The 12,226-nt window shown below is 36.9% G+C and overlaps 1 long non-coding RNA gene across 1 annotated transcript in view; it reads left to right on the plus strand.

Annotated features, from left to right (window-relative positions):
* The window catches only part of LOC306659824, a 96,054-nt gene that overhangs the window by 68,578 nt on the left and 15,250 nt on the right, over positions 1-12,226 (plus strand). The gene's annotated exons all lie outside the window — the stretch shown is intronic.

Here is a 12,226-nt window from a genome sequence, read left to right on the forward strand (position 1 = left end):
TCCTTTATCTACATTCCACACATTGGCTATATTGCATTTTCATTTTTGCTCAGCTCAGAATAGTTATGTATATTTGGCTGTGTTTGAATGGAAATTTTTATGTGTCAATTAGATCTATTTGGTTAATTGCATATTCAGATCTTTTATATCCTTGCTGATTTTCTTTCTATTAGTTTTATTTATTATTAACAGAATGTTGAAGTTTCCAATTTTGATTGTGAGTTTCTTTATTAATCCTTCAGTTCTATAAGTTTTGCATGATGCTTTTGGAAGCTGGTTTTAGCTTTTATTTTTTTCTATAGTTTTACTGGTTCATTATAGTTGTACATAATGGTGGAATTTATTGTTACATATTCATACATGCACACAATACATGCACACAATATAACAATATAACAATATAATTTGGCCAATATTATTTGGGTTCTTATGTCTTCTTGGTAAGTTGACTCTTATAATTAGGTAATGTCCCTCTGATCCTGCTAATTTTCTTTACTTTGAAGTCTGTTTTGATATCAGTATAAATATAGTCATTCCAGCATTAGAGTTCCCATGGTCTACATTTTCTTTTTCTTCATATTATACTTGTATCATTATTGTAGATATAATGTAGTTGGGTCACATGTTTATCCATTCTGAAAATCTCTGTCTTTTAATTGCTATGTTTATACTGTTCACTATATTTTTATTTATTCTTTTTAGTTATTTACAACACTAGGATATACCCTGACCTAATCACCAAAGCATGGTGATCCAGGCCTATAAGCAACTCTGGAGACTGAAGCAGGAAGATCACAAATTTAAGACCAACCTCTGCAACTTAGCAAGATCCTGCCTCAAAATATAAAAATAAAAAGGGCTGGGGATGGAGCTCAGTGGCAGAGCACCTCTGACTTCAATCCTTAGTACTGAAAAAAAAAAAAAAGAAATTCCAGGTGCTGTTCATACCACAGTGCTTTTTGAGGTACAGGTGCACCTTGACTTATAATAGGGTTACTTCCTGATAAACGCATCGTAAGTTGAAAACATAAGCCCAGAAGGCATTTAATACTCCAACAGATCCATCATATGGTTGAAAAATTTTTTAAGACCAACCATTTTAAGTAGAGAACTACCTACATATTTGCAACAGAAGACATGCTAACTTTCAGTTAAATGTTAGTGAAAATAATGGTATATGTTTCCTTTCTGATTCCTAAAGTCCTAAAACCAGTTTAAGAGAACTGCTTTAGAGCATCTGTTCTCAAACATTACCATATAATAGAAGGACTTGTTATACCACAGATTTCTGGACCCCTTTCCAGTTTTTGATTCAGTAGGTTCAGGATGGTGGTGAGTAATTGACATTGACAATAAATTTCAGGTGAAGCTTCTGTGGTGTTAAAGTTCCACACTTCAAAAACAACTTCTTGAAAGATTAAAGGAAAAGTCATTTAACTTTCAATTGTTATGGAAAACTCTTCAAAAGAGACTATTCCTTTCTGAAATCATGGCTTTCTCTGGCTCTCACCTATTCTTTTCTGGGTGAGCCTATTTTATTTACAGGATCATGAAAACAGACATCCAGAATGTATAAATTGGACAATCACACATTTCCCTGATGTAAGAGAAAATTTATCCACCTCTCATAAGCACTGAGAAATACTCTGGTACTGTTTGAATTTTTACACTTAGGTTCACATAGGTAAGTTTATAATTGTTAGGTAAGTTTATAATGGTTGCAGCTGCTTTTCACATTCAGTCAAGACTGAAAGGAGTTTAAGGCTTCACCCATTGTGCCTTGATGAAGAATCAAAAGACAAACCAGCTGGTTCTTCCTACTGACATTTGTGGAGCCCCTATCTTATCAATTGCCCAGGTGCAGACTGATGTCTGGAACCCCTTCTTGGCTTCATATTTCCCCACTCCCAATCTACATAGCCAAAAGCAAGAGAAATTCTGACAAGACAATGGCAGGCTTATCATCCAAACTCATCATGATAAAAACAAAACCAAAAGCACACACATGCACGCGTGCACACACACACACACACACACACACACACACACACACACAACAAAACAACTCTGTCCTTTTTTGATTTGCTGTTACTCCAGAGTAGCCTTTTGTTCTCAATCATACTTCCCATGAGATTTGATCATTCTTGCTCCCTCCACTTAGCTGCCTGTATTTTTCTCTGGAGGAACATCAAATACCCCCACTCCTATTTATTAAGCAGAGAAGTTTTTCTCTTCCTCATGGAAACTAGGCACCAGCCCAAAACCCAGGTCCTGGAAGCTTGAATCTATCGCCTCAGTAGACTTATAAAACTAATTTCTCCTCCCAAAAAAGCCAAGTCCCTTCTGAGTAAAAAATTCTTGTAACAAATGCTTAAAAAAGAAAGTATTTCTTCAATTTATGACATGTGAATCTCAGAAGAGATATTTGTTTTCAGGTTCCCGGGACATTTCATCCTAGCCCTCAGGGTTTTGTCAGAAGTGAAAGTCCATACAACAAAATCCACAATGGGTATAGGGTTTATTGTAAATGTTTTTGCTTCAAATAGATTCATGAGTCTCTGCAGTCATTCCTCTATGTACTCACCAAGAAGAACACATTGCATGATATGCATCAAGTGAGGTAGTAGACCAGTTTCTTCTTCCCTAACTTCTCTGGTAGAACATCCTAGGGCCAACCCTTTCCATCTTTTAATTGAGCTAAATTTCAGATTTACATGGCTTCAGCTCTTGGACATGAAAGAACTTAACTCCAAGTCACTCATTCAAGAGAAGATACCAGAACAAACACAGCTGAGGTGAATACAGCAAGTTGCCTCAGAAAAATCATGGTATACACTGGGAAGAAATCCCACAGTGGAAAGTCCCTGTGCCAGTGGCCCCAGATTTATCAAATACTGCAAGTATTACCATAGAGACTGCTCTCCATGGAGAATAAGTAGATCCAAGCTATTATCAAGGAGATCCCGGTCCTTTATATGAGATTGCAGGCATTTATTTCATTTATTTGCATGCTAACACAACCCAGTAATTGTTACTTTTACTATTTTAAAGAGTTGTCCTTTAGATCAATTAGGAATAAGAAAAATAAAAGATTTTATTTTACATTCATGCATTTCTTCCTCAATTCTCTTCTTAATGTACATCCTAGTTTCCTGTTTATATCATTTCCCTTCCACCTGAAAAATATTTTAGACATCTTTTTGGCAGGACTGGTCTACCAGTGATTAATTTCTTTAGTTTTTGTTTGTCTGGGAAAGTTTTTGTTTCTTCTTAACTTTTGAAGGATAATTTTTGCTGAACGTAGATGAGGAGAGCCAGATCCCTCACAATTGGAGTGGGAATTTACAAATAAAGAAGGGGAGGAGTCTAAAATGAACCATGTGGTAATGGACTAGAGTTGGGGAAATCATTTTGAATTAATATTTAGCTTAATATAGATACAGGTGAATACATACAAATAATCTACAGTCTACTATTTATAGGTTTATATTTACATTCACAACTTGCTATTCATAGGTCTGTGGTGGGGGGCAACCTGCTAGTGTACTAATATATATTTCTTGTTCTGTCAGCTAAAAGGGACTGGAAGCAAGGATGTCCCAGTGTGAAAGAGCATACCTAGTATCCACACCTTGTTTTCTGAAACCATTCTCCACAAAAATCAACAAATAGATTCAAGTTTCCTTAAAGAAATAGCACATTTTAAGACTAGGGAAGGAAGCATAAAGATGAGCTGAAAGAGTATCCTTTGAATTCCAGAAAATGAGAAAATGTTCTAACAAAACTACAATGATAATGGTATGTCAAAGATGCACAGAAGAATTCTGAAAGAATTCCTGATGGTCAAAGATGTAACAATTTGAATAACAAAAATAAATAAAGTAGCACCATATTATAACTCAAAGTGTAATGTAAACATGAATGAGTTCATTCTGATGTAAATAAATTATTGAATAAATAAACATATGGTTGAGAAGAGACAAATGTCCTTTGCTGAATTCTAATAAATTATGTAAATATTTGGCTCTCAAAGAGGTGGAATATAACTCTCATTCCTTAACTGTGGGCTGCACATAGTGAATTTCTTCCAAAAACTACAGTATAAAAGAGGGAAAATTAGTAATTTTACAACAAAGAAATCTGATAAATATTACCTGAGCCAGGTTGTCAAGGTCAACATCAGCAGTGACAAGTCATGTTGACAGTATATAGCCTTGATAGGATGATGAAAATGGCACTTAGCCCTGTGATCTTCCTCCCCAAAACCCATAACCACAATCTAATCATGAGAAAAACACCATACAAATGCCAAAAGAGGACCATCCTACAAAATATCTGGCTGGTACTCCTCAATATGGTCAGGATCATCAGAAACAAGGAAAGCCTAAGAAAGTGTCACAGCCAAGAGGAGACTAAGGAAAAATGAAGACTCAATATCATGCAATGTCCTGGATGGAACACTGAACAGAAAGGAGATTAAATAAAAAACAAGGAAACATAAATAAAATATGACTTAAGTTAACGATAATGAATCAATATCATATCATTAGTTGTGGCAAATGCACCACACTAATATACAATGTTAATATTGGGGAAAATTGGTTGTGGAGTATATGGAAAATTTCTGAAACATCCTTACAATAGTTTTGTGATTCTAAGAGCATTAATCTAAAATATGAATTTCAAGGAAGGCCAGGGCCTCCCTGCAGTGATTTAGTTCCTTTTGCCTGTTTTTCTCCTGTCCGTTGCCAGCCTGATGTCCCACCCACACTTAACAGGTTCTTGGCAGAACTCTGTAAGCCCCTTTCTCCAGTCTGCTCCTCCTTGGGGCTAACAAACAATGTCAGCACATCCCTGGGACCCAGGACCCACAGTCAGAAGAAAAGAGTCTCTCCGAATTCTTCTTCTTTCTTTTTTCTCCTTATTCTCCCTTCTTACACATCTATTCTAGCCCACACCCGCAGCTCTGGACTGTCCATCTCTTCTCAGCATCATTTCATGTAATTCTACCTTATCTGCATTTGAATCCTCATGACCTAGGCCTTCCTTTCTAGGTTCATTCTCCATTGTTCTTCCTGCATGAACCAAGGGTTTCCATGGGTTTCTGTTCTTTCTGTCTGAAATTCCATGCACCCATATCCACTTACTTTTCAAGGCCCTTCCTGAAAGTTATCTTTTTTTTTAAATTTTTTTTAAGTTTTACAGACTGCATTTTGATTCATTGTACACAAATGGGGTACAACTTTTCATTTCTATGCCTGAAAGTTATCTTTTCCACTTAACCTCCCTTAATTCCACATGCTGAAAGCCCATTACTCCCCTCTGAAGTAGCAAAGATCCACACTTGTTTCTCCTTCTCTCCCTCTAATAGCAAGTTTCATTTTCTACCTGATCCTGCAATAGTGCATGTCACACATCTTTTCTGAGATACAAGACCATTTCTGTGTCCTGTATGGTCCTGAGGTTATTCATTTTACATGATGGACATTCAGGAAGGAATGCACAAGGGAAAGAATAAATAAATGAATGAATAGTGTCCTACAGCTAAAAGCAGTCTCAGAGTTGATGAAGTACAGCCCCAGGTACCCACAGTCCATTGTGCAGGTGAGATAAACCTTCAGAGAAAAAACCCACACAAATACACAAGGTCACATCCCTTATTTTTGGCAGCCTTAGTATCAGATAACAGCTAAGTTATTACCAAAAGAATTTTGAGTTTGGAGTCACTGAATCAATTTGAAATCCCAACTCTGAGTCTTCCTCATTTATACATAAACAAACAAAAACAGTTAACTTTGATGGAATTATCATGTTGGGCAGGTGCTCTGCCAGGAACTCTAGGTAAAGTTTCTCATTTGATTCCCAGAATAATCCTAGAACTTAGAACTACTTTTGCCTCCACTTCATAGAAACTCCAAGTCTTTTTTTTTTAAAGGAGAGATACTTTGAATATTTTATTATTTACTCTTTAGCACTAAACAACCACACTATGCCTACAAACAGGGGAAATATATAGGATAGGTTGTATGCCCACTGTGCAGGTGGCTTTCTTCAGATGTTTTATGAATATCTTCCTTTATTTTGCAACCAGGGTCACTGATAACTCCAAGTCTTAAAGAGACTAAACAACTTTCCCAAGCTGCATATTTGTTAAAGGTATGGGAAAGATTTGAACATTAGCACTAGAACATGTGAATCCAACAAATTCACATTTGGACCAACAAATTATTATTTAAACTCTCTCCACCTCATTTTACCATCTGCAAAACACATGTAATAAGTATATTATCATCATAGTATATGTTGTACATGAGATATATAAGACAGTTATAGAATGTGTGGCATTCAAGTGAGATTCCCATGACCTGAGTATTATTTGTTTTACCTCTTGCACTTATTAGTAGTTTGTCATAGGATTCAACACTTTACCTCTCTGTGCCTCAGTTTCTACATCTATAAAGTAAGGGTCTTAACCAGAAAATACTACCTCAGGCACCCTTCCAGCAAGTCTAATAGTTCACATCTGTTAATATCCAGTCCATTTACTTTGTACTAGGTTATGTGCTCATTAACATGTCATGCCATTTGCATGACATACCACATTCACCAACATGCCTCCTTGCTTCAAAGTTTACACATGAGAGTCAAGTTTCTTGTGAATTATCATTTACTGTAGGGGCCACTCTTAGAAAGAATTCTATTTTTTGTGCAAATAGCATTTTACACAATACTATCCATATGTACTCAAATTAGAACTTAGAAAAATGTCTTTGAGATCTCTCCATCCCTGGAGATGAAATAAAGATGCTTTATCACTTAGTAACTACATAACACACATACAATGAATTCTTCTAAAATGTACTTTGTTTTTGCTGTTTTCAATTAAATATTGTTTGAAACATTTTTCTTGATTCAACATAAATTTATAACTAAGTGGTTGCATAAAATTTCACTGCACTGAAGTGCCATGATTTATTAAACTCCAATGTTGGGTATTTAGGTTATTTCCAATATTCATTAGATTTAAATGTGAACTGGTAAAACATTGGATTTCTGGGCTTAATCTAGCCCTAATCTGGGCCTCTAATATTGGCAACCAAATGTAGTTCAATTTTTTAGATTCTGAATGAAAGAACACTATTATCACCCAAGAATTAAATTCCCACATGTGGCTCTAGGTTAGGCCAAAGCTTAAACCTCATGGGCAAAGAATTGGTGTTTAATGACTTTTAAATTTACTTCCTCATCATGCATTTACTCAATTTATCTAAATATTTATTTCAGGCCTATTGTATTCTAAGCATTCTGCTAGATTCTGGTGATATTGGTAGAGTATCTTCCCCTACCTTATATTTATACTTTAGCAAGAAACACAGTATAAACATACATGAAAGAGTATGCATATAGGAGAATCTTGCTATATGTGGTTCTCTTAGTATTATTTACCCTGAGAAAGTTGTGTAACCTCTCCAAGTACCTCAGTTTACTTATCCATGAAGTAAAGAAAATAGTCAATATGTATATATTACTTAGACTGGTCCTTGACACATATTTAAAACTCAATGCATTTTATCTATTGTTTATATTCATTTTTTTATTGCTGCATAATGAATTACCACACCGTTTGTCAGTTTCAAATAACAAGCATTTATCAATTTCAGGTGTCTCAAAAGGCTGCAGTCAAGATGCTGGCCAGGGCTGCAGTCTCTTGAAGGCTTGACTTAGACTGAAGGATCTGCTTCTAAAATGGTACAAAATATTCACATGGCACTTGTTGGCAGGAAATCTCAGTATCTCATACCATGGGCTTTTTTGTAGGGTTGATGGAGTGTTCTTACAGAGTGGTGTCTGATTCCTCTGGGAGCAAGTGATTCTGGAGAAATCACACACCACTACTTTTGCTCGAATTTATTTCTTAAAATTGAGTCATCAAGTCATCAAGGAAAGGAAATTTTCATTTAAGGAAAGGAGAATTAGTATCAAAGAATTTGTACATATTCTGTAAAACACTGCATAGATGCAGAAGGAACCCTCACAATGCCCAACTTTGGGAATACCCCCACCCCACCTTAGGACTCTCTCAGTATATGGTTTGCACCAAGAAAGTATTCCAGAATATTTGTTTACTGATATGTCTTTGGTGAACCTTATCCTATTTCTACAAATCCAGATCGTCTTCATCATGACTAGATGCACACAAGAATTCTGTTAGTTCCAATTTTATGCTAAATCAAACCACGTATTTTTAAAACTAGGCAAACACAAAATTTGTTTCAATACAATCTATTTCAAATTTCTTCATTTTAGTACAAAAGCATCTTCAATGTCCTTGGGGATACAGGGCAGCCTGATGATGAAAATCCACTGCAATAGACAAGATGCAACTTTCAAAACCCCTAGACCAGATGAGGCTGCACCTAAAACCTTCCCCATGAAACCCCAGTCCACCTGAGTTTTCCTTACACCTGCCTGGCTGGCTGACTTCATCTGGTCTTTCGTTTTCTAATTAGGCCTAATCTCTTCAATCAAGTTAATCTTTGTGTGGAATACTTAAGGCCAGTTTTAAGGTATTTTCTTTTTTCAATTCATGTTTTATAAGATGCCTCATCCTTGACATGAATGAGCCTTAATCTTTACTTAAACTCTGATAAGCAGGCTTTGTTAGTTCTTATTTGTAAATAAGAGGCCTGAGTCACAGAGAAATGTAGGAATTTGCATAAGATCAAACAATGATAGAACTAAAGTGCCCAACTAGGCTGACTGGCCCCCACATCCTGTTCTTTCCACACCTCCATATCCTAACATTGATATTTCAGGATATCTGCATCCTGATATTTTAATATTGCCTTTTCTTAGAGTTTTATTTCAGATCCACCTGATTACAGAAGTCAGCAATCATCTAAGTTATCCCCAGCTCTATCAGATCCTTTGCAAACTGTTCCCAGAAGACTTTTCCACCCTTATTTATGATAATACCATGTCACCCACACATAGAATTGACAAATAAAACATAGACTTCTCAGTCAAATTTGTGTTTTAGAGAAACAAAAACTAATTTTGTTAGTATAAATTTGTCTCATGCAATATCTCCTCATCCTGGGACATTATTAAGCTCCAACAGTTTGCTGTTTATCTGAAATGCAAATTAATTGAGCATCCATTGAGTATGGATTAAAATACATAAAACTCTCTCTACACCAGTTTTTGAAGAACTGAGCAGACTAACATTTCTGAGTTCTTCACAACATTTAAAATGGATATGGAACTTAAATTACGGAAATGTTCAGTATTGTGATTCTACCATGAATTAAGTCAATACCAGGGAAGTTAGAGGTTTGGCTGACCCTAAACTGAAACCCCCTTCTCTACCTTGGGTAAATACTACAGTTAGACAACTTACTTCTTTTCCTTTAGAGTGTGGAGACCAGGTGTTCTGTGGATTTTCTGTGGCAAAGTCTCCTTTACAGACTCACCTTCTTTTGTCCTCCATCTGCCCCTGAAGAAACCCACCAAGATTTGGTGTATAATGACTTGGATGGAAGCCATGGGGTGGACAAATTAGCCACAACCCTAAACTGGGCTATGTGGACTCAAAATTTATTTTTTGTGTCAAACAAAGTTGACCAGGACAGATGGACACCACTGCTAGCCTACAGCGTGCCGAGTCACAATGCTGCAGGGCTCTCCCTCATCCCTTCTGTGAGGCAGTAGCTAGAGAAGAGGATGTGCTCCTCCCAGAAAGCTCTTCAGGCCCTCCAAACACAGGCACATTCTCAAGGCAAAGTCCACTGAAAGCCTCTGGAAATAAAGTGCCCAAACCCCAGGACATGCCACGCACTGTGGGTAGCCCTGCCTTTTCTCCAAGCACACTGGTCTTTCAGATCCCCACAGGAGCCTGAGACTTCCTATATGTCTTAGTCTGTTCTCTGCTGCTATAACAGAATACCACAGACTGGGTGATTCATAAAGAAAAGAAATTTATTAGTCACGAAGACTGGTAAGTCAAAGATTGAAGGGCCATTTCATTGAGTCCTAAAATGGTGGAAGGCATCACATGGCAAGAAAACACACAAGAGAGAAGAGGCACAAGGAAAAGAAAAATGAAGAAGCCAAAGTTACTTTTAGAACAAGCCACTCTTCGGAGAACAAACCCACTCCTGTAGTAATGGTGTTCACCGATGATGAGGGCAAAGCCTTTTCATGACCAAGTCACCTCTTAAAGGCTCCACCTTTTAATATTGTTTTGTCAGCATTTAAACTTCAACATGAATTTTAGAGGGCACTATATGTGATTTCCTTTCCAGGTATCCTACTCTCCTTTCTTCTGGAAAACACCTACTAATATTTCAGGTAACAACTGACATTTCTGGGTCAAGAACTCCATGTGGCTCTACTCTTCCCCCCATCACCATTAGGTCAGCTTTGCTAATCATGTGTTTTCATAGCTTCTGATACAATCCTGATGAATTCACTCTTAGTATGAGGGTGTATCTAGTTGCTTTCTTGCTTAGTAGATTTATAGTTGATCAAGGGCAAGAATTATCTCGTCTGTTTACCCCTTCATTCCTAGCACCTAGACTCACACAAATGTTATTGTATTCAATAAGTATCAGTGGAATAAGATGAATGGAAACTTTCGATATTTCAGGTTGGAAACCCCAAAGAACCTCTCACCCTGCCTCCTGCCTTTCTCTTACCATCTTCAGTCTCCCATGTCTGCAGCCCTAGACACTATGACTATATCTCTTACCTCTCTTTGTTCTGTTGGATTAGAGAATGATCTGAAACCATGTATTTCCAAGTTGACTTCCAATACTTGAAATGCTGCTGCCCCCTAGGTTTGTTGTCTCCCAGTTCATTAAGGTAGCCCAAGGTGCCATCATAAGGATTAGGAAAGGACATCAGGTGGGGAGAATGAAGAGAATATGTTGGTCAGCTTCCCTTTACTGTAACAAAATACACCTGAGATAATCAACTTAAAAAGAGAAAAGATTTATTTTAGCTCACAGTTTCAGAGGCTTCTGTCTGTAACTCATGGCCCCTTTGCCTTTGGTCCTGTGACCAGGCAGTACATCACAGAAAGGAGCATATAGTGGAGGAAGCTGCTTACCTTATGGTGGGCAGGAAGAAAAAAGAGGCAAAGGGGCAAGAGTCCCAATATCCCCTTCAATTGAACACTCTTAATAACCCCCATTAGGTTCTTCTTCTTAAAGGTCCCACAACCACACAACAGTGCCACTGGATACCAATACTTTAACACACAGGCCTTTGGAGACATTTATCTAAGCCATAGCAAAGCACAATCTCACTTCAAAGGAAAAAACAACTGCTTTTTTCTGTTAGCACCACCAGCCTTTTTTTTGTCCCATGACCTTTTTTATGATCTCTGTGCTCTGCACTGTCTCCTTCAAACCCATGTGTAAAATAACCACTATTGACTCTCTTATTGCATTTGAAAACTTCAGCTAAAGCTGACTAATCCTGAGGCCAAGCAGCTTCTGGTTTTAAAATGATATGCCAATAACACTTGGTATGCCAATAATTGTTTTTTTGTTTTTTTTTTCTGTTTTGTTTGGCTTGCCTATGAAAGACTTTGTGGGATTGTGTATCAACAAATATACAAAACATTTTAAAATTCCCTCTTATTTATTAAAATAAGCTCCTATTCATTTTAACATTCATAAAGACCTTTCAATATATCTTGTTGGTGACTGTGCCTATAGGTTGCTATTTTATTTTAAATGCAAAGTAATTAAAATGAAATAAAGTTAAAAATTTGATTTTCCTGTATCACTAGTCATATTTCATCTACTCAATAGCCACACATAACTACTGGGTATTGTGTTAGACAGCATGGACATAGGACATTTCCAACAACCCAGAAGAATACATGTTTAAAAAGTGGTGAGTAAAGGCTTGATTCACCTTTACTTCCAGAACCCTGCAGGATTGTTTCTTCTGTGGCTCAGAGAGTCCCTGATCTTTCTCCTCCACTTCCCCATCCTCCAGGAAATGCTTCCATAATCATGTGGGTATGCTGCTTTCATTAATTGCTCTATAAATAGCCTTGATTGCTGCCACTGATGATCTATTCTGTTCATTTATGTATAATTTCCAGGTAGTCAAAGCTCTTGTTTTTAATGAACTTATTCTTTCAAATTAAAAATATATGAAAATGATCTGGACAAATGTGTATCTCCAGAAACTTCCTGGAGTACAGTTTGCC

This window comes from Sciurus vulgaris (assembly GCF_902686455.1).
Source record: "Sciurus vulgaris genome assembly, chromosome: 4".
Taxonomy (NCBI): Eukaryota; Metazoa; Chordata; class Mammalia; order Rodentia; family Sciuridae; genus Sciurus; species Sciurus vulgaris.